Below are 22544 nucleotides of genomic sequence, written 5' to 3'. Positions count from 1 at the left end.
GGTCTAACCCGGATGACAAAAATGTTTATCTCCGCCCGGAGCTCCCAGCCAACTCGGCGAATATTTTCTAAGTGCCACCGGCTCTGCGTGGCTATGGCGTCCGCCCAACGCCGGTTCCCGGGTCGAACCCGGATGACGAAAACTGTCGGTCTCCGCCCGGAGCTCCCAGCCAACTCAGCAAATATTTTCTAAGTGCCACCGGCTCTGTGTGGCTATGGCGTCCGCCCAACGCCGGTTCCCGGGTCGAACCCGGATGACGAAAACTGTCTGTCTCCACCCGGAGTTCCCAGCCAACTCGGCGAATATTTTCTAAGTTCCACTGGCTCTGCGTGGCTATGGCATCCGCCCAACGCCGGTTCCCGGGTCGAACCCGGATGACGAAAAATGATAGTCTCCTCCTGGAGCTCCCAGCCAACTCGGCGAATATTTTCTAAGTGCCACCGGCTCTGCGTGGCTAAGGCGTCCGCCCAACGCCGGTTCTCGAGTTGAAGCCGATGACGAAAACTGTCGGTCTCCGCCCGGAGCTCCCAGCCAACTCGGCGAATATTTTCGAAGTGCCACCAGCTCTGCGTGAATATGGCGTCCGCCCAACGCCGGTTCCCGGGTCGAACCCGGATGACGAAAAATGTCGGTCTCCGCCCGGAGCTCCCAGCCAACTCGGCAAATATTTTCTAAGTGCCACTTGCTCTGCGTGGCTAAGGCGTCCGACCAGCGCCGGTTCCCGGGTCGAACCCGGATGACGAAAACTGTCTGTCTCCGCCCGGAGCTCCCAGCCAACTCGGCGAATATTTTCTAAGTGCCATCGGCTCTGCGTGGCTATGGCGTCCGCCCAACGCCGGTTCCCGGGTCGAACCCGGAAGACGAAAAATGTCGGTCTCTGCCCGGAGCTCCCAGCCAACTCGGCGAATATTTTCTTAGTGCCACCGGCTCTGTGTGGCTAAGGCGTCCGCTCAACGCCGGTTCCCAGGTCGAACCCGGATGACGACAACTGTCGGTCTCCGCCCGGAGCTCCCAGACAACTCGGCGAATATTTTCTAAGTGCCACCGGCCCGTCCGAGCTTCGGCGTCCGACCAGCGCCGGTTCCGCAGCCGGCCTCGAATGACGAAAAATAACGGTCTCCGCATGGAGATCAACGCCAACTTGGCGAATATTTTCTTAGTGCCACGGGCCCTGCAAAGCTCTGGCGTCCGCCGAGCGCCGGTTCTGCAGCCGGACTCGAATGACAAAAAATAACGGTCTCCGCCTGGAGCTCCCAGACAACTCGGCGAATATTTTCTAAGTGCCACCGGCCCGTCCGAGCTTCGGCGTCCGACCAGCGCCGGTTCCGCAGCCGGCCTCGAATGACGAAAAATAACGGTCTCCGCATGGAGATCAACGCCAACTTGGCGAATATTTTCTAAGTGCCACCGGCCCTGCAAAGCTCTGGCGTCCGCCCAGTGCCGGTTCTGCAGCCGGGCTCGAATGACGGAAAATAACGGTCTCTTCCTGGAGGTCCCCGCCAACTCGGCAAATAATTTCTAAGTGCCACCGGCTCTATGTGGCTATGGCGTCCGCCCAACGCCGGTTCCCGGGTCGAACCCGGATGACGAAAAATGTCGTTCTCCGCCCGGAGCTCCCAGCCAATTTGCCGAATATTTTCTAAGTGCCACCGGCTCTGCGTGGCTAAGGCGTCCGCCCGCCGGTTCCCGGGTCGAACCCGGATGACAAAAATGTCGATCTCCGCCCAGAGCTCCCAGCCAACTCGGCGAATATTTTCTATGTGCCACCAGCCCTGCCGAGCTTCGGCGTCTGACCAGCGCTGGTTCTGCAGCCGGCCTCGAATGACAAAAAATAACGGTCTCCGCCTGGAGGTCAACGCCAACTTGGCGAATATTTTCTAAGTGCCACGGGCCCTGCAAAGCTCTGGCGTCCGCCGAGCGCCGGTTCTGCAGCCGGACTCGAAAGACAAAAAATAACGGTCTCCGCCTGGAGGTCCCCGCCAACTCTGCGAATATTTTCTAAATGCCACCGGCTCTGCGTGGCTATGGCGTCCGCCCAACGCCGGTTCCCTGGTCGAACCCGGATGACAAACTGTCGGTCTCCGCCCGGAGCTCCCAGCCAACTCTGCGAATATTTTCAAAGTGCCACTGGCTCTGCGTGGCTATGGCGTCCGCCCAACGCCGGTTCCCGGGTCGAACCCGGAAGACGAAAAATGTCGGTCTCTGCCCGGAGCTCCCAGCCAACTCGGCGAATATTTTCTTAGTGCCACCGGCTCTGTGTGGCTAAGGCGTCCGCTCAACGCCGGTTCCCAGGTCGAACCCGGATGACGAAAACTGTCGGTCTCCGCCCGGAGCTTCCAGACAACTCGGCGAATATTTTCTAAGTGCCACCGGCCCGTCCGAGCTTCGGCGTCCGACCAGCGCCGGTTCCGCAGCCGGCCTCGAATGACGAAAAATAACGGTCTCCGCATGGAGATCAACGCCAACTTGGCGAATATTTTCTTAGTGCCACGGGCCCTGCAAAGCTCTGGCGTCCGCCGAGCGCCGGTTCTGCAGCCGGACTCGAATGACAAAAAATAACGGTCTCCGCCTGGAGCTCCCAGACAACTCGGCGAATATTTTCTAAGTGCCACCGGCCCGTCCGAGCTTCGGCGTCCGACCAGCGCCGGTTCCGCAGCCGGCCTCGAATGACGAAAAATAACGGTCTCCGCATGGAGATCAACGCCAACTTGGCGAATATTTTATAAGTGCCACCGGCCCTGCAAAGCTCTGGCGTCCGCCCAGTGCCGGTTCTGCAACCGGCCTCGAATGACGGAAAATAACGGTCTCTTCCTGGAGGTCCCCGCCAACTCGGCAAATAATTTCTAAGTGCCACCGGCTCTATGTGGCTATGGCGTCCGCCCAACGCCGGTTCCCGGGTCGAACCCGGATGACGAAAAATGTCGTTCTCCGCCCGGAGCTCCCAGCCAATTTGCCGAATATTTTCTAAGTGCCACCGGCTCTGCGTGGCTAAGGCGTCCGCCCGCCGGTTCCCGGGTCGAACCCGGAAGACAAAAATGTCGATCTCCGCCCAGAGCTCCCAGCCAACTCGGCGAATATTTTCTATGTGCCACCAGCCCTGCCGAGCTTCGGCGTCTGACCAGCGCTGGTTCTGCAGCCGGCCTCGAATGACAAAAAATAACGGTCTCCGCCTGGAGGTCAACGCCAACTTGGCGAATATTTTCTAAGTGCCACGGGCCCTGCAAAGCTCTGGCGTCCGCCGAGCGCCGGTTCTGCAGCCGGACTCGAATGACAAAAAATAACGGTCTCCGCCTGGAGGTCCCCGCCAACTCGGCGAATATTTTCTAAATGCCACCGGCTCTGCGTGGCTATGGCGTCCGCCCAACGCCGGTTCCCTGGTCGAACCCGGATGACAAACTGTCGGTCTCCGCCCGGAGCTCCCAGCCAACTCTGCGAATATTTTCAAAGTGCCACTGGCTCTGCGTGGCTATGGCGTCCGCCCAACGCCGGTTCCCGGGTCGAACCCGGATGACGAAAAATGTCAGTCTCCGCCCGGAGCTCCCAGCCAACTCGGCGAATATTTTCTAAGTGCCACCGGCTCTGCGTTGCTAAGGCGTCCGCCCAACACTGGTTCCCGGGTCGAACCCGGATGACTAAAACTGTCGGTCTCCGCCCGGAGCTCCCAGCCAACTCGGCGAATATTTTCTAAGTGCCACCGGCTCGTCCGAGCTTCGGCGTCCGACAGCACCGGTTCCGCAGCCGGCCTCGAATGACGAAAAATAACGGTCTCCGCCTAGAGATCAACGCCAACTTGGCTAATATTTTCTTAGTGCCACGGGCCCTGCAAAGCTCTGGCGTCCGCCCAGCGTCGGTTCTGCAGCCGGCCTCGAATGACGAAAAATAACGGTCTCCGCCTGGAGGTCCCCGCCAACTCGGCGAATATTTTCTAAGTGCCACCGGCTCTGCGTGGCTATGGCGTCCGCCCAACGCCGGTTCCCGGGTCGAACCCGGATGACGAAAACTGTCGGTCTCCGCCCGGAGCTCCCAGCCAACTCAGCAAATATTTTCTAAGTGCCACCGGCTCTGTGTGGCTATGGCGTCCGCCCAACGCCGGTTCCCGGGTCGAACCCGGATGACAAAAACTGTCTGTCTCCACCCGGAGTTCCCAGCCAACTCGGCGAATATTTTCTAAGTTCCACTGGCTCTGCGTGGCTATGGCATCCGCCCAACGCCGGTTCCCGGGTCGAACCCGGATGACGAAAAATGATAGTCTCCTCCTGGAGCTCCCAGCCAACTCGGCGAATATTTTCTAAGTGCCACCGGCTCTGCGTGGCTAAGGCGTCCGCCCAACGCCGGTTCTCGAGTTGAAGCCGATGACGAAAACTGTCGGTCTCCGCCCGGAGCTCCCAGCCAACTCGGCGAATATTTTCGAAGTGCCACCAGCTCTGCGTGAATATGGCGTCCGCCCAACGCCGGTTCCCGGGTCGAACCCGGATGACGAAAAATGTCGGTCTCCGCCCGGAGCTCCCAGCCAACTCGGCGAATATTTTCTAAGTGCCACCGGCCCTGCCGAGCTTCTGCGTCCGACCAGCGCCGGTTCTGAAGCCGGCCTCGAATGACAAAAATTAACGATCTCCGCCTGGAGGTCCCCGCCAACTCGGCGAATATTTTCTAAGTGCCACCAGTCACAGCTGTGCAGTACCAACTTTGGTCTTTAGGTGCACCAGAGTACAATGTGTTGGTCCCCCTAGGTAGTGTACTCATTAACTTTACCCCTGTTTTCCAAAACACAATCGGTACGAGTATGGGGACCCCTCACAGCCCTGCCAGAGCAACAAAAGTCCGCTCCGCGCTGGTTCCCCTGTCGGCCACGCATGACGAAACACGTCGGTCTGCCCCTGGACCTCACGAGACACATAATATTTTCTAAGTGCCACCGGCTTTTCCGAGCAAATGTGTCCTCTCCGCGCTGGTTCCCCTGTCGGCCCCGAATGGCGAAAACTGCCAGTCTCCGTCTGGAGGTCATGACAAACTTTTTGGCGAATATTTTCTAATTGCCACCGGCTCTGCGTGGCTATGGCGTCCGCCCAACGCCGGTTCCCGGGTTGAACCCGGATGACGAAAAATGTCGGCCTCCGCCCGGAGCTCCCAGCCAACTCGGCGAATATTTTCCAAGTACCACCGGCTCTGCGTGGCTATGGCATCCGCCCAACGCCGTTTCCCGGGTCGAACCCGGATGACGAAAAATGTCGGTCTCCGCCCGGAGCTCCCAGCCAACTCGGCGAATATTTTCTAAGTGCCACTGGCTCTGCGTGGCTAAGGCGTCCGCCCAACGCCGGTTCCCGGGTCGAACCCGGATGACGAAAACTGTCTGTCTCCGCCCGGAGCTCCCAGCCAACTCGGCGAATATTTTCTTAGTGCCACCGGCTCTGTGTGGCTAAGGCGTCCGCTCAACGCCGGTTCCCAGGTCGAACCCGGATGACGAAAACTGTCGGTCTCCGCCCGGAGCTCCCAGACAACTCGGCGAATATTTTCTAAGTGCCACCGGCCCGTCCGAGCTTCGGCGTCCGACCAGCGCCGGTTCCGCAGCCGGCCTCGAATGACGAAAAATAACGGTCTCCGCATGGAGATCAACGCCAACTTGGCGAATATTTTCTAAGTGCCACCGGCCCTGCAAAGCTCTGGCATCCGCCCAGCGCCGGTTCTGCAGCCGGCCTCGAATGACGGAAAATAACGGTCTCTTCCTGGAGGTCCCCGCCAACTCGGCAAATAATTTCTAAGTGCCACCGGCTCTATGTGGCTATGGCGTCCGCCCAACGCCGGTTCCCGGGTCGAACCCGGATGACGAAAAATGTCGTTCTCCGCCCGGAGCTCCCAGCCAATTTGCCGAATATTTTCTAAGTGCCACCGGCTCTGCGTGGCTAAGGCGTCCGCCCGCCGGTTCCCGGGTCGAACCCGGATGACAAAAATGTCGATCTCCGCCCAGAGCTCCCAGCCAACTCGGCGAATATTTTCTATGTGCCACCAGCCCTGCCGAGCTTCGGCGTCTGACCAGCGCTGGTTCTGCAGCCGGCCTCGAATGACAAAAAATAACGGTCTCCGCCTGGAGGTCAACGCCAACTTGGCGAATATTTTCTAAGTGCCACCGGCCCTGCAAAGCTCTGGCGTCTGCCCAGCGCCGGTTCTGCAGCCGGCCTCGAATGACGAAAAATAACGGTCTCCGCCTGGAGCTCCCAGCCAACTCGGCGAATATTTTCCAAGTACCACCGGCTCTGCGTGGCTATGGCATCCGCCCAACGCCGGTTCCCGGGTCGAACCCGGATGACAAAAATGTCGATCTCCGCCCGGCTCTCCCAGCCAACTCGGCGAATATTTTCTAAGTGCCACCGGCTCTGCGTGGCTATCGCGTCCGCCCAACGCCGGTTCCCGGGTCGAACCCGGATGACGAAAAATGTCAGTCTCCGCCCGGAGCTCCCAGCCAACTCGGCGAATATTTTCTAAGTGCCACAGGCTCTGCGTGGCTATGGCGTCCGCCCAACGCCGGTTCCCGGGTCGAACCCGGATGATGAAAAATGCCAGTCTCCGCCCGGAGCTCCCAGCCAACTCGGCGAATATTTTCTAAGTGCCACCGGGTCGTCCGAGCTTCGGCGTCCGACAGCACCGGTTCCGCAGCCGGCCTCGAATGACGAAAAATAACGGTCTCCGCCTAGAGATCAACGCCAACTTGGCGAATATTTTCTTAGTGCCACGGGCCCTGCAAAGCTCTGGCGTCCGCCGAGCGCCGGTTCTGCAGCCGGACTCGAATGACAAAAAATAACGGTCTCCGCCTGGAGGTCCCCGCCAACTCGGCGAATATTTTCTAAATGCCACCGGCTCTGCGTGGCTATGGCGTCCGCCCAACGCCGGTTCCCTGGTCGAACCCGGATGACAAACTGTCGGTCTCCGCCCGGAGCTCCCAGCCAACTCGGCGAATATTTTCAAAGTGCCACTGGCTCTGCGTGGCTATGGCGTCCGCCCAACGCCGGTTCCCGGGTCGAACCCGGATGACGAAAAATGTCAGTCTCCGCCCGGAGCTCCCAGCCAACTCGGCGAATATTTTCTAAGTGCCACCGGCTCTGCGTTGCTAAGGCGTCCGCCCAACACTGGTTCCCGGGTCGAACCCGGATGACTAAAACTGTCGGTCTCCGCCCGGAGCTCCCAGCCAACTCGGCGAATATTTTCTAAGTGCCACCGGCTCGTCCGAGCTTCGGCGTCCGACAGCACCGGTTCCGCAGCCGGCCTCGAATGACGAAAAATAACGGTCTCCGCCTAGAGATCAACGCCAATTTGGCTAATATTTTCTAAGTGCCACCGGCCCTGTAAAGCTCTGGCCCAGCGCCGGTTCTGCAGCCGGCCTCGAATGACGAAAAATAACGGTCTCCGCCTGGAGATCAACGCCAACTTGGCGAATATTTTCTAAGTGCCACCGGCCCTGCCGAGCTTCGGCGTCTGACAAGCGCCGGTTCCGCAGCCGGCCTTGAATGACGAAAAATAACGGTCTCCGCCTGGAGATCAACGCAAACTTGGCGAATATTTTTTAAGTGCCACCGGCCCTGCAAAGCTCTGGCGTCCGCCCAGCGCCGGTTCTGCAGCCGGCCTCGAATGACGGAAAATAACGGTCTCTTCCTGGAGGTCCCCGCCAACTCGGCGAATATTTTCTAAGTGCCACCGGCTCTGCGTGGCTATGGCGTCCGCCCAACGCCGGTTCCCGGGTCGAACCCGGATGATGAAAAATTGTCGGTCTCCGCCCGGAGCACCCAGCCAACTCGGCGAATATTTTCTAAGTGCCACCGGCTCTGCGTGGCTATGGCGTCCACCCAACGCCGGTTCCCGGGTCGAACCCGGATGACAAAAATGTCGATCTCCGCCCGGAGCTCCCAGCCAACTCGGTGAATATTTTCTAAGTGCCACCGGCCCTGCCGAGGTTCGGCGTCTGACCAGCGCTGGTTCTGCAGCCGGCCTCGAATGACAAAAAATAACGGTCTCTGCCTGGAGGTCAACGCCAACTTGGCGAATATTTTCTAAGTGCCACCGGCCCTGCAAAGCTCTGGCGTCCGCCCAGTGCCGGTTCTGCAGCTGGCCTCGAATGACGAAAAATAACGGTCTCCGCCTGGAGGTCCCAGCCAACTCGGCGAATATTTTCTAAGTGCCACCGGCTCTGCGTGGCTAAAGCGTCCGCCCAATGCCGGTTCCCGGGTCGAACCCGGTTGACAAAAATGTCGATCTCCGCCCGGAGCTCCCAGCCAACTCGGCGAATATTTTCTAAGTGCCACCGGCTCTGCGTGGCTATGGCGTCCGCCCAACGCCGGTTTCCGGGTCGAACCCGGATGACGAAAAATGTCGGTCTCCGCCCGGAGCTCCCAGCCAACTCGGCGAATATTTTCTAAGTGCCACCGGCTCTGCGTGGCTATGGCGTCCGCCCAACGCCGGTTCCCGGGTCGAACCCGGATGACAAAAATGTTTATCTCCGCCCGGAGCTCCCAGCCAACTCGGCGAATATTTTCTAAGTGCCACCGGCTCTGCGTGGCTATGGCGTCCGCCCAACGCCGGTTCCCGGGTCGAACCCGGATGACGAAAACTGTCGATCTCCGCCCGGAGCTCCCAGCCAACTCAGTTAATATTTTCTAAGTGCCACCGGCTCTGTGTGGCTATGGCGTCCGCCCAACGCCGGTTCCCGGGTCGAACCCGGATGATGAAAACTGTCTGGCTCCACCCGGAGTTCCCAGCCAACTCGGCGAATATTTTCTAAGTTCCACTGGCTCTGCGTGGCTATGGCATCCGCCCAACGCCGGTTCCCGGGTCGAACCCGGATGACGAAAAATGATAGTCTCCTCCTGGAGCTCCCAGCCAACTCGGCGAATATTTTCTAAGTGCCACCGGCTCTGCGTGGCTAAGGCGTCCGCCCAACGCCGGTTCTCGAGTTGAAGCCGATGACGAAAACTGTCGGTCTCCGCCCGGAGTTCCCAGCCAACTCGGCGAATATTTTCGAAGTGCCACCAGCTCTGCGTGAATATGGCGTCCGCCCAACGCCGGTTCCCGGGTCGAACCCGGATGACGAAAAATGTCGGTCTCCGCCCGGAGCTCCCAGCCAACTCGGCAAATATTTTCTAAGTGCCACTGGCTCTGCGTGGCTAAGGCGTCCGACCAGCGCCGGTTCCCGGGTCGAACCCGGATGACGAAAACTGTCTGTCTCCGCCCGGAGCTCCCAGCCAACTCGGCGAATATTTTCTAAGTGCCATCGGCTCTGCGTGGCTATGGCGTCCGCCCAACGCCGGTTCCCGGGTCGAACCCGGAAGACGAAAAATGTCGGTCTCTGCCCGGAGCTCCCAGCCAACTCGGCGAATATTTTCTTAGTGCCACCGGCTCTGTGTGGCTAAGGCGTCCGCTCAACGCCGGTTCCCAGGTCGAACCCGGATGACGAAAACTGTCGGTCTCCGCCCGGAGCTCCCAGACAACTCGGCGAATATTTTCTAAGTGCCACCGGCCCGTCCGAGCTTCGGCGTCCGACCAGCGCCGGTTCCGCAGCCGGCCTCGAATGACGAAAAATAACGGTCTCCGCATGGAGATCAACGCCAACTTGGCGAATATTTTCTTAGTGCCACGGGCCCTGCAAAGCTCTGGCGTCCGCCGAGCGCCGGTTCTGCAGCCGGACTCGAATGACAAAAAATAACGGTCTCCGCCTGGAGCTCCCAGACAACTCGGCGAATATTTTCTAAGTGCCACCGGCCCGTCCGAGCTTCGGCGTCCGACCAGCGCCGGTTCCGCAGCCGGCCTCGAATGACGAAAAATAACGGTCTCCGCATGGAGATCAACGCCAACTTGGCGAATATTTTCTAAGTGCCACCGGCCCTGCAAAGCTCTGGCGTCCGCCCAGTGCCGGTTCTGCAGCTGGCCTCGAATGACGGAAAATAACGGTCTCTTCCTGGAGGTCCCCGCCAACTCGGCAAATAATTTCTAAGTGCCACCGGCTCTATGTGGCTATGGCGTCCGCCCAACGCCGGTTCCCGGGTCGAACCCGGATGACGAAAAATGTCGTTCTCCGCCCGGAGCTCCCAGCCAATTTGCCGAATATTTTCTAAGTGCCACCGGCTCTGCGTGGCTAAGGCGTCCGCCCGCCGGTTCCCGGGTCGAACCCGGATGACAAAAATGTCGATCTCCGCCCGGAGCTCCCAGCCAACTCGGCGAATATTTTCTAAGTGCCACCAGCCCTGCCGAGCTTCGGCGTCTGACCAGCGCTGGTTCTGCAGCCGGCCTCGAATGACAAAAAATAACGGTCTCCGCCTGGAGGTCAACGCCAACTTGGCGAATATTTTCTAAGTGCCACGGGCCCTGCAAAGCTCTGGCGTCCGCCGAGCGCCGGTTCTGCAGCCGGACTCGAAAGACAAAAAATAACGGTCTCCGCCTGGAGGTCCCCGCCAACTCGGCGAATATTTTCTAAATGCCACCGGCTCTGCGTGGCTATGGCGTCCGCCCAACGCCGGTTCCCTGGTCGAACCCGGATGACAAACTGTCGGTCTCCGCCCGGAGCTCCCAGCCAACTCTGCGAATATTTTCAAAGTGCCACTGGCTCTGCGTGGCTATGGCGTCCGCCCAACGCCGGTTCCCGGGTCGAACCCGGAAGACGAAAAATGTCGGTCTCTGCCCGGAGCTCCCAGCCAACTCGGCGAATATTTTCTTAGTGCCACCGGCTCTGTGTGGCTAAGGCGTCCGCTCAACGCCGGTTCCCAGGTCGAACCCGGATGACGAAAACTGTCGGTCTCCGCCCGGAGCTCCCAGACAACTCGGCGAATATTTTCTAAGTGCCACCGGCCCGTCCGAGCTTCGGCGTCCGACCAGCGCCGGTTCCGCAGCCGGCCTCGAATGACGAAAAATAACGGTCTCCGCATGGAGATCAACGCCAACTTGGCGAATATTTTCTAAGTGCCACCGGCCCTGCAAAGCTCTGGCGTCCGCCCAGCGCCGGTTCTGCAGCCGGCCTCGAATGACGGAAAATAACGGTCTCTTCCTGGAGGTCCCCGCCAACTCGGCAAATAATTTCTAAGTGCCACCGGCTCTATGTGGCTATGGCGTCCGCCCAACGCCGGTTCCCGGGTCGAACCCGGATGACGAAAAATGTCGTTCTCCGCCCGGAGCTCCCAGCCAATTTGCCGAATATTTTCTAAGTGCCACCGGCTCTGCGTGGCTAAGGCGTCCGCCCGCCGGTTCCCGGGTCGAACCCGGATGACAAAAATGTCGATCTCCGCCCAGAGCTCCCAGCCAACTCGGCGAATATTTTCTATGTGCCACCAGCCCTGCCGAGCTTCGGCGTCTGACCAGCGCTGGTTCTGCAGCCGGCCTCGAATGACAAAAAATAACGGTCTCCGCCTGGAGGTCAACGCCAACTTGGCGAATATTTTCTAAGTGCCACCGGCCCTGCAAAGCTCTGGCGTCTGCCCAGCGCCGGTTCTGCAGCCGGCCTCGAATGACGAAAAATAACGGTCTCCGCCTGGAGGTCCCAGCCAACTCGGCGAATATTTTCTAAGTGCCACCGGCTCTGCGTGGCTAAGGCGTCCGCCCAACGCCGGTTCCCGGGTTGAACCTGGATAACGAAAACTGTCGGTCTCCGCCCGGAGCTCCCAGCCAACTCGGCAAATATTTTCTAAGTGCCACCGGCTTTGTGTGGCTATGGTGCCCGCCCAACGCCGGTTCCCGGGTCGAACCCGGATGACGAAAACTGTCTGTCTCCACCCGAAGTTCCCAGCCAACTCGGCGAATATTTTCTAAGTGCCACTGGCTCTGCGTGGCTATGGCATCCGCCCAACGCCGGTTCCCGGGTCGAACCCGGATGACGAAAAATGTCAGTCTCCTCCTGGAGCTCCCAGCCAACTCGGCGAATATTTTCTAAGTGCCACCGGCTCTGCGTGGCTAAGGCGTCCGCCCAACGCCGGTTCTCGAGTTGAACCCGATGACGAAAACTGTCGGTCCCCGCCCGGAGCTCCCAGCCAACTCTGCGAATATTTTCTAAGTGCCACCGGCTCTGCGTGAATATGGCGTCCGCCCAACGCCGGTTCCCGGGTCGAACCCGGATGACGAAAACTGTCTGTCTCCGCCCGGAGCTCCCAGCCAACTCGGCGAATATTTTCTAAGTGCCATCGGCTCTGCGTGGCTATGGCGTCCGCCCAACGCCGGTTCCCGGGTCGAACCCGGAAGACGAAAAATGTCGGTCTCTGCCCGGAGCTCCCAGCCAACTCGGCGAATATTTTCTTAGTGCCACCGGCTCTGTGTGGCTAAGGCGTCCGCTCAACGCCGGTTCCCAGCTCGAACCCGGATGATGAAAACTGTCGGTCTCCGCCCGGAGCTCCCAGACAACTCGGCGAATATTTTCTAAGAGCCACCGGCCCTGCAAAGCTCTGGCGTCCGCCCAGCGCCGGTTCTGCAGCCGGCTCCGAATGACGAAAAATAACGGTCTCCGCCTGGAGGTCCCCGCCAACTCAGCAAATATTTTCTAAGTGCCATCGGCCCTGCTGAGCTTCGGCGTCCGACCAGCGCCAGTTCTGCAGCCGGCCTCGAATGACGAAAAATAACGGTCTCCCCCAGGAGGTCAACGCCAACTTGGCGAATATTTTCTAAGTGCCACCGGCCCTGCCGAGCTTCGGCGTCCGACCAGCGCCGGTTCCGCAGCCGGCCTCGAATGACGAAAAAATAACGGTCTCTGCCTGGAGGTCAACACCAACTTGGCGAATATTTTCTAAGTGCCACCGGCCCTCCCGAGCTTCGGCGTCCGAGCAGCGCCGGTTCCGCAGCCGGCCTCGAATGACGAAAAATAACGGTCTCCGCCTGGAGATCAACGCCAACTTGCCGAATATTATCTAAGTGCCACCGGCCCTGCAAAGCTCTGGCGTCCGCCCAGCGCCGGTTCTGCAGCTGGCCTCGAATAACGAAAAATAATGGTCTCCGCCTGGAGGTCCCTGCCAACTCGGCGAATATTTTCTAAGTGCCACCAGTCACAGGGGTGCAGTACCAACTTTGGTCTTTTGGTGTGCCAGAGTACAATGTGTTGGTCCCCCTAGTTAGTGTACTCGTTAACTTTACCCCTAATTTCCAAAACACAATCGGAACGAGTATGGGGGCGGACCCCTCACAGCCATGCCAGCGCAACAAAAGTCCGCTCCGGGCTGGTTCCCCTGTCGGCCACGCATGACGAAACACGTCGGTCTGCCCCTGGAGCTCACGAGACACATAATATTTTCTAAGTGCCACAGGCTCTTCCGAGCAAATAAGTCCGCTACACGCTGGTTCCCCTGTCGGCCCCGAATGACGAAAACTGCCGGTCTCCGTCTGGAGGTCACGAATAACTTTTGGCGAATATTTTCTAAGTGCCACCGGCTCTGCGTGGCTATGGCGTCCGCCCAACGCCGGTTCCCGGGTCGAACCCGGATGACGAAAAATGTCGGTCTCCGCCCGGAGCTCCCAGCCAACTCGGTGAATATTTTCTAAGTGCCACCGGCCCTGCCGAGCTTCGGCGTCCGACCAGCGCTGGTTCCACAGCCGACTTCGAATGACGAAAAATAACGGTCTCCGCCTGGAGGTCAACGGCAATTTGGCAAATATTTTCTAAGTGTCACCGGCCCGTCCGAGCTTTGGCATCCGCCCAGCGCCGGTTCCGCAGCCGGCCTCGAATGACGAAAAATAACGGTCTTAGCCTGGAGATCAACGCCAACTTGGCGAATATTTTCTAAGTGCCACCGGCCCTGCAAAGCTCTGGCGTCCGCCCAGCGCCGGTTCTGCAGCCGGCCTCGAATGACGAAAAATAACGGTCTCGTCCTGGACGTGCGTGAAGCTGGCCCCACCCACGCAAAATTTAAGGAAAATAGTCTGTTTCGTTTGTGCTTCGTTTGTGCTGTTTTGTGCAGCAAAAATTTTCGTTTGTGCTGCTCTGGTTTCGTAGATATTAGACATTTATTTTTATGGCGATGACGTCACCCAGCCCCCCCTTTTCCTCCAAATTGACCCAAAATGGTACCGTTCTTTTGTGCTTCGTTTGTGCAAAAACGAAACTTTTTGCTGCTCTGGTTTCGTAGATATTAGACATTTATTTTTATCGCGATGACGTCACCCAGCCCCCGTCACCAGCACAAACGAAGCACAAACGAAACAGACTATTTTCCTTAAATTTTGCGTGTGTGGGGGGGCCAGCTTCACGCAGCTTTCTTTTCTTCTTCTTCTTCTTCGTTGGGGTTTAACGGCAGCTTGCATCCTATTAGTTGCATTGCCGCCCCTACTTTTTTTTTTTTTTTTCACATCACAACCCTAAATTCTCTTCACCAGACCAGTGCTTTTTAAAAACTCAAATAACCAGCGCTTTCCCCTCCCACTTGACCCTACTTCCAGATTGGTTTTCACCGATATTCCCTCAAGCCCTTCTGTCCGCAGCTTCCCCACCAACTCAACCCTTTGCCCATAATATTTCCTACAGGAAAGCAGCGCATGTTGCACCGTCTCCTCCTCCTGACACTCAGAGCACAGTCCATCCTGGTGTTTCCCCAGAAGGTGGAGAGTGCTGTTAAGAAAAGTATGTCCTATCCTCAGTCTGGCAATAATGACTTCATCCTTCCTTTTCCACCCTCCTCTCCCACACTCATGAACTGACTCAGCCACTCTAATACACACTGAGAACAGGTGCCTCCCTTTGCTCTCCTGCTCCCACCGCTGTTGCCACTGCAGCATCACTTCCCTCCACACAATACTTTTACCCTCAGACTTAGACAGCGCTATGTTGGTCTCCACACGCTCTTTTTTCACTGCCTCTTTTGCCATTTTGTCAGCCCTCTCATTCGCCAGGATACCCACATGTGCTGGAACCCACATCAGTGCTACCTTAACCCCCCTCACTGCGACATCCCTAACAGCCAAAAGAATTTCCTGAATAAGGTCCTGTCGGCTCAGAGAACTGCCCCTCCCAATACTTTTAACTGCAGACACAGAGTCACTACACACCAAGAAATTACAATTTACAAGTTGCTCCGCCCATTGCACTGCCATCAGGATAGCAGCCAATTCCACAGTGAACACACTTACATTGTCCGATGTTCTCTTACATGACTGTACATTTAATTTATTTCTGTAAAATGCTGCCCCCGTAGCCCCAGTTTCCTGGTCCTTTGAACCATCCGTAAAGGCTAGTAGTATATGGTCAGTGTAGTTCTCCACCACCCGGCATTGAAACTCACGCACCAGATTTGCCTCTTTGTCCCTTAACTTGACTTCAAGCAGCTTTAGATCAACCTCTGGGGCCCTCAGCTGCCACAGAGGAGTCACTGGCCACAATACCACTGGGCAGAAATTCATGCCGTAAACAGCCAACTCTTGCGCCACTGTCTCCCCAGTCCACCCAAAGCTTTCCCCTCTCCCTGCCCCTCTCTCCCAGCTTGCCTGAAATGCCGACTTAACTGGATGGTCATCCCCTTGGCACCTCCACCAAACTCCACCTCTCCAACATGTTTTCCAATTACTTTGGTCAATTTAACTGGATCCATACCCTTCACTCCACCCTCTCCTTCAAACCTCACTACAACCCTCCATTTCTCCTCTTTCCTCTGCCTTTCCGCAACTTCCCTGAGACGCTTCACTCCCCTACTCCCCACCATTTCCCAACTCCCACTCCCCTCCTCTTCCTTATCCCCCTCATCCATACCCCAACTACTATCTTCCTGTGACCCAGCCATGGCCAGAGAAGAGAATAATAGCAGGCGTAATGTGTTATGGCGCAATTATTATTATTTTTTTTTTTTATCCCCTCAGCCCAGCGCCGCCATAACTGGCTCGCTACCTTAGAAATATTTAAAGCCTAGGTTCTTTTTGAAGAATTTCCATACAAGTTGTGTGCAGTTCCAAGCAAACGCTCCTCGAATACGTGTCAGTGCGAGTGCTCTTCCGCCTTCCCGCCTTCCTCCAGGTTTCTTTTATCACAAACAAGATATTTTAGGTTGCATTACCTGACATGTTTCGGCTTGTACTTCCGCCTTCATCAGAGTGTAACTTCTTCGTCATAGTTGTACTAAGTTCATTTTGTTTTCACTTGTCAATGATTTTACTGGTTCTTTTATCACAAACAAAATATTTACATTTATATTTTTATTTATATTAATATTTATTTTTATCATTTATGTTAGGGTTTATAAACTATCTTGATCGTATGATTATGTTGAGATGTAGACTAGAATGAACTTTAACCTTTTACCTTTACTTGACTCTGAAAAGTTTAACCATTCAGTTGTTGCCACTTTCCAAATGGTGTGTTGTTTAGTTAGTCATCTGGAAGGCTCCACTAGGTTTTATTTCCATGACCTCGTAAAACAATAAACTGGGACCCTCTGAAGTGTTTAACCATTGTCTGAGGTGACCAGCACACATGTAAATTGTCACCCCCACCTTTGCCACTCTCACCCCCACCCTTCTTCTCTCAATAAATACTCTCTTGCATGACTTCAACGGCAGACTTTGTTCGTACATTGCTGTATCTACAGTAACGAACAAATTCTCCACTTGCAAGTGTTCAAAGGGCATACTGTCTCCCGTGTGGTTCTTGCAAAATAGGTTAGAGTCGGAACATCCCTAACATTTTGGTGCCGTGACCCGGACCCAACATACCCACTGCTGATCGAAGGAGGACGACGTGCTGCATTGTCGACAAGCCAGCGTCCATTAGGAGGACCTGGTAAAGAAAAGTCCTGGCAAGAAAATTCTTCGCTGGGCCAGCATCTTAGGTCTGCCTTCGTCGGACAACAGTGGATTGACGGGATCCGGCAGTGCAACGAACCAGGGGACAAGTAAGTTAAAGCCCTAAAATTGTGTGATTGTGTTGTTGTGAAACGCGTAAAAAGTTAAAGGTGCACAAGATATACGGCTTTGGTTTGTCCGGGCTATGAGATATACGGCTTTGGTTTGTCCGGGCTATGAGATATACGGCTTTGGTTTGTCCGAGCTATGAGGTTTACGGTTTGGTTTGTCCAGGCTAAGAAACAGCTGGGGTTCTAGACCCAGTGGATGGAACGGGTTAAAAAAGACAGAGATTCTTTTTCTTAATTGGAGAAGGGCGTAGGTTCTTTTTTTGTCCGTTTTTTCCTAGCTGTTTGGAAGGGTTTTTGCACCCATCCGAGATAGACCTAAAAGTTAAAAAGCGCTAAGTTGTGTGGTTGAGTGTGTGAGTGGTAGGATAATTTGACTAAGAGGCAATTTTGTTGAAGGGTCAATTTAATCCTACATTGAGGATCCTCAAAAAAGAAAAACAAAAAATTGAAAAAAAAAAGGAAAAATCTAAAAATACCAAGTTAAGATAGGAAATAAAAACGGTAAATCTCTAGCTCTTGAAGGTGATGAGAAGTACATGGCAAGTAGATTTCTTAATTGTATACGATACATGCCAAAGTGGAAGAAAGAGTATGGAGTAGAAGGGAAGTTGAAAGTTGAAATGTGGGAGAAGTGATAGAGGCTTTAGAGGAGTGTGGCTAGGAAAACAAAAGGGATTGAGAAAGGAAAGAAAAGAGAGAGAATTGCAATGTGCTAGAGTGTGGTTGAAAACTTCACAAGAGCTAAGAGAACAAATTCAAAAGCCCAAAAATGGAAAGATAAAAAGTGATGAGGTCACAAGTGTTTGTCAGACCAGAACACAATGAGGCCCCAGTGCGCAGACGCAAGGCCGCCATATGGTTCAAAACCCCCACCAGATTCTGACAACTGTTGGTACTGTGGGAGACGAGGACACTTGCGAGAGAGTGTCGTTATGCAAAACGAGACCAATCAAAGGGTGGAGGAAGGGGCAGAGGAAAAGCCAAATTTTCAGCATAACGGGCTTCCTCCCCTTTGACCTCTCATGCTCCTACTTTTGGTTTAAAACATTTTTTTTTAGGTTATTAGAACTCCTGTACATACAAGACGTATGACAATGCTGATTGTATGCCAAATGGACAAATGACAAGGGGTCAAATTATGTGTGCACACTGAAATTAAAATTTGCAAACCAAGTGGTAAAGAAATACAACTTGTTTCTAAAAGATAAATAGAAAAATTAGAATGTGCTGTCCTCGCGTGCGTGGGTGGGACCAGCTTCATGATCGACCGCAAGAAATGGCCAGCTTGTGACGAATCATTGATGCCAGGTCCCCTCCCCTCGCACCGAGAGCTGTGCATGTGTGTGCATATTTGTTAAACTGATAAAATTGACTAAACCTGTGTACAAAGAAATTTGTTAGACTGTGGTCTATACAATTTGCACCGCAAAACAGAAACAATTTTGAATAATAAAAAAAAAATAATAATAAATAAAAAAGAGAAGAAAAGAAAGAAATCTGTTTGTAGACAGAAAACTGGTTTACACTAGTGCTCATTTGTGTCTCACCCTGATGACAAATTCGAAAGACAGAGAAAACATGTTTTCTGGAATTGGATGAAGCAAAATTGTGGATTTCACACACTGCAAAACTAAATTTGGAAAAATAATTGATTAGTTGTGTTGTAAGAGTCTACAAACTTCTATATTTTAGTTAAATCTGAGAGATTGAGTTGGTTAATTTAAAAAAAAAAAATCGGATTAATTCGCAAGTTGGTTTTTTTTGTGTGTTGAGTTTTTTTTGGATTAGTGAATTGTTCTATCGGGAACATTAGGAATAATTACGAAAGGGATTGTGTTGAGAATGGTATATGAATGTTGTGTGGAGGACTTGGATAACTTGAGACCAATGTGATGAAAAGACTCCTCTTTGGTGACTGTGTGTGAGATGCAAATGAGCAGGGACAAATGATTTCCTGAATGAAAGGAAAATATTGGTTGAATGGTTGAAGTTGTTGGAGACTACTATGGGAAATTGGTAGAGCAGCTTTGACGAAAGAGTGATTTTGTGCAAGTTAAATGCTAAGAAAACAAAAACAAAAAACCCAAAGAAAAAGTTGTTGCTAATTACTAACGAAGTTATGAGGAAGTGGTGTGGGTGTTTAGAGGGGCACGCGCTTATGCGCTTCCCTGGCTCATCAACATTTGTTTGACTGATCAAAGGAACCATTTGCTACAGGACTTAACATCCAAATCTAACCGGGATCAGAGAATCTCCTTTAAACCAGGAGGCAATAAATGGGATAGCCCCTGTCGTAAATGGTCTTTTGTCAGGAGGAATCCTTAGGAAGTGCTTGGATTCTCCTTGCAAGACTCCTGTTTTTCCAGTCCAAAGGACCAATAAAATTGATTGGCGAATCTGCACCTAATGTGCCTGACCCACGCACTCTTCTAAACACTTTTTAAGGCAGCAGCAATTGCGACACATGGGCCTTGCCATGTGTCGACAGGAGGGATGAGGTCAATTCACTACCTTTGGTTTAGATTCTTACTTAAAAAATTTTTTGTAAAGCATGTGCTGTTTGTGTGAAAAATAATCCACAAGGAAACATGAGACCTAAGAGAGGCTCCTTTCCAAAACCATCTTACCCATTCTAAATCATGCACATGGATTTTATTGAACTCACACAAAGTGGACCTCACAAATACTGTCTAGTGATGATTGATACATTTTCCAAATGGGTTGAAATAGTTCCATCTAAACGAGCAGATGCCTTAACAGTGGCAAAAGCCATTTGCAAAACCGTCATACCGGTTCATGGCATCCCGCAGATCATTTACAGTGACAAAAATACATGGAATCAACAGGCAGAGCCTGGCCGGAGTGCCTAGACTTGGTGAAACTCTATATGAGAATCACCCCCAATTTAGAAGGGCTAACACCTTTTGAAATTATACATGGGAGACCATATAGACTACCTGTGTTCCCTGCAGATTTGCAAAAAGCAGATGAAGAACAGACCTTGGCAGATTACATGATCAGAACGCTCAAAATGAAAGATGTGTTAAATGCAAATTTACTGCCGCCTGGTCTTCTTTCCCCACAGGTTGACAACCTCATCAAGCCAGGAGACTGGGTCTACATCAAGGTCATCAAAAGAAAGAACTGGGCCAGCCCACGGTGGGAGGGACCATTCCAAGTCTTGCTGACTACCCCCACTACAGTAAAGATTGCTGAACGGCCCAGCTGGATTCACCTCAGCCACTGCAAGTTGCAGAGAGTGCTGGACCCCTCATTCGGAGTGGTGGGGAAGTCCGACTTCAAAGGGGTTTCATCGCTTAGGGTGGAACGTCTCAACGTTGGTGAAGAATCCAGCGATCCCCACTCCGCTAGGCGAGGAGATGTCCCGGTGTCTCTGCCATCCTAGTAGCAACGGAATTCCATATGCCAGCTGGATTCTATGCTGCGCTGTGGTTGGAGTGTGCTATGGTTTGTGGGCTCATCTGAATGGACCAATGGACAGTGTCATTCGTGGAAGAAGATGGTCACATGATGAGAATTTCGAGGACTGGTCATGAGACCCCAGAAACCCATACAAAACCTACACTTGGTACCGGTGTGTAAAGTTCACTGTGAGAGCTCACACACAGGAGGAATGCTATGTGTGTGTTCCAAACTCCCCCCCCTTCCTCCACAAAAGTTTACCTGGAGGCCAGAACAATGACTGTCACTGAAGCAAATGCATAGCCTTTGTGGGAGGGGTTTGGATTTCAGCACCATGCTGTCACAGTCAGTGATGCTACCCCTACCGCCCTGGACTCTTTTGGATTAATGTCAACGCAACTGTTAAAGGACGAACATTGCCGCAAGTGGCCTACACAGAGAGACCAGCTGAAGTGAACTACACGTTACATCCAAGGAAACGAGACCCACAAATGCATCAACGACGACTGCTCTCCAGGAGGAAACTGGATGGGAGCTTTGGATGTCACTGCTAAGTGTCAGGATGAGAGAGCCATTTCAAGTGGTGAGGGCTCTCCTACCAACATGGCTGCGCCATCAAACAGAACCTACTTCATACAGAATGGCTGGTGGCTTGGTGATCAAAAAGGTTATCCGATGCTGCCCGCCAACTGGACAGGAGTGTGTGCTCCAGTGTGGGTGACAGACCACACCTACAGGATACAACATCATCAGCTGACGACAGCACACAACTCTTCTGGACGTCGACGCAGGGCTGTTGTGACCTTTGACTCTCATGATCCTGTCTGGGGTCAGTGATGGACAAAACAGAGCGATTCAGGCTATTAGGCTAATGGTCTTACAAAACAGGATGGTTCTGGACTTGATGACTGCAACACGACGGTTCCAGCAAGGAAGCAGATCCACCATCGACAGCGTCCCCGCCCCCAATTCAAATAGAGGCAGAATAATCCTCTTCCCCCTTGGTGGCCAGGTAGTCTACCCTGGCCACTGAAGACTGAAGACGACAACTGCGCGGCAGACACTTCCAGGTTCTCCCCCGACGAAGCAGTGCTGCAGAGGGGGTGAGAATTGTGCTCACCCTCCAACAGTGGGCGTGCCAAGCCCCCGACGGCTGAACAATCACGAGCAGTTTTTGTCTTGACTGTTGTTATTGATAACATTATGGTCGCCTAAGGCAGAGGGACCGTGTGAGACTTTTCCTGCATTATAACATCTTGCCGCAGGTTTTTCACTCACACACTAAAATTGATCTACGTAGATTGCGTAGATGATGTTTAGCCGAGCATGTTTTACAGAAACTTAATGATTTGGCCATCGAAAATGCTTCGCAAGTGATGGGTACAATGATGTGCCGTTTTCCGATGTTTTGATTTTATTGTTGTTGTTCGTTCTTCATTATATTTTCTTACTTATGTTTGATTGATCGGGGTGGGCATAATCATATGATATACAGGAGGGATATGTTAGGGTTTATAAACTATCTTGATCGTATGATTATGTTGAGATGTAGACTAGAATGAACTTTGTTTTAACCTTTTACCTTTACTTGACTCTGAAAAGTTTAACCATTCAGTTGTTGCCACTTTCCAAATGGTGTGTTGTTTAGTTAGTCATCTGGAAGGCTCCACTAGGTTTTATTTCCATGACCTCGTAAAACAATAAACTGGGACCCTCTGAAGTGTTTAACCATTGTCTGAGGTGACCAGCACACATGTAAATTGTCACCCCCACCTTTGCCACTCTCACCCCCACCCTTCTTCTCTCAATAAATACTCTCTTGCATGACTTCAACGGCAGACTTTGTTCGTACATTGCTGTATCTACAGTAACGAACAAATTCTCCACTTGCAAGTGTTCAAAGGGCATACTGTCTCCCGTGTGGTTCTTGCAAAATAAGTTAGAGTCGGAACATCCCTAACAATTTATATATTTTGTCTTTCCATTTGTGTACAGTAATCTTATTTTTTGTCCACGTTTGAAATAAACGAATAAACGAAACGAAACGAATACACATCTGTGCTGGTATGCTCTTGATAAACAATTTCTTCAGCATTGTTGAAATTAAATGGCCGAGTTGTACATCGAACCTTTATGCAGACATTTTTCAGGACTGTTTAATAAAGTGCTTGTAATGGAGTTGTAATAAAATAGCTCGTCTGAGGCGATTGTGCCATGATTTATTTATTTATTTATTCATTCATTCATTCATTCATTCATTCATTCATTCATTCA

At 53.3% G+C, this 22544-nt stretch overlaps 1 long non-coding RNA gene across 3 annotated transcripts in view; it reads left to right on the top strand.

Moving 5' to 3' along the window:
- Positions 1–22443, top strand: part of LOC147057678 (uncharacterized) — a 33510-nt gene extending 11067 nt beyond the window's left edge. For 2 of the 3 annotated variants that reach the window (XR_015065910.1, XR_015065911.1), the window contains exon 3: positions 16594–22443. This is a non-coding gene — a long non-coding RNA (uncharacterized LOC147057678). Of the gene's footprint in view, positions 1–14473 lie in introns of all 3 variants that reach the window. The other variant, XR_015065912.1, reaches the window with a different exon arrangement.
- The last annotated feature ends 101 nt before the right edge of the window (positions 22444–22544 follow it).

Source organism: Syngnathus leptorhynchus, chromosome 4 (genome assembly GCF_054491065.1).
Source record: "Syngnathus leptorhynchus isolate UIUO chromosome 4, UIUO_Slep, whole genome shotgun sequence".
In the NCBI taxonomy this organism is placed as follows: Eukaryota; Metazoa; Chordata; class Actinopteri; order Syngnathiformes; family Syngnathidae; genus Syngnathus; species Syngnathus leptorhynchus.
The sequence above is the reverse complement of the archived record's forward strand: the minus strand, read 5'-3'. Positions and strand labels throughout refer to the sequence as shown.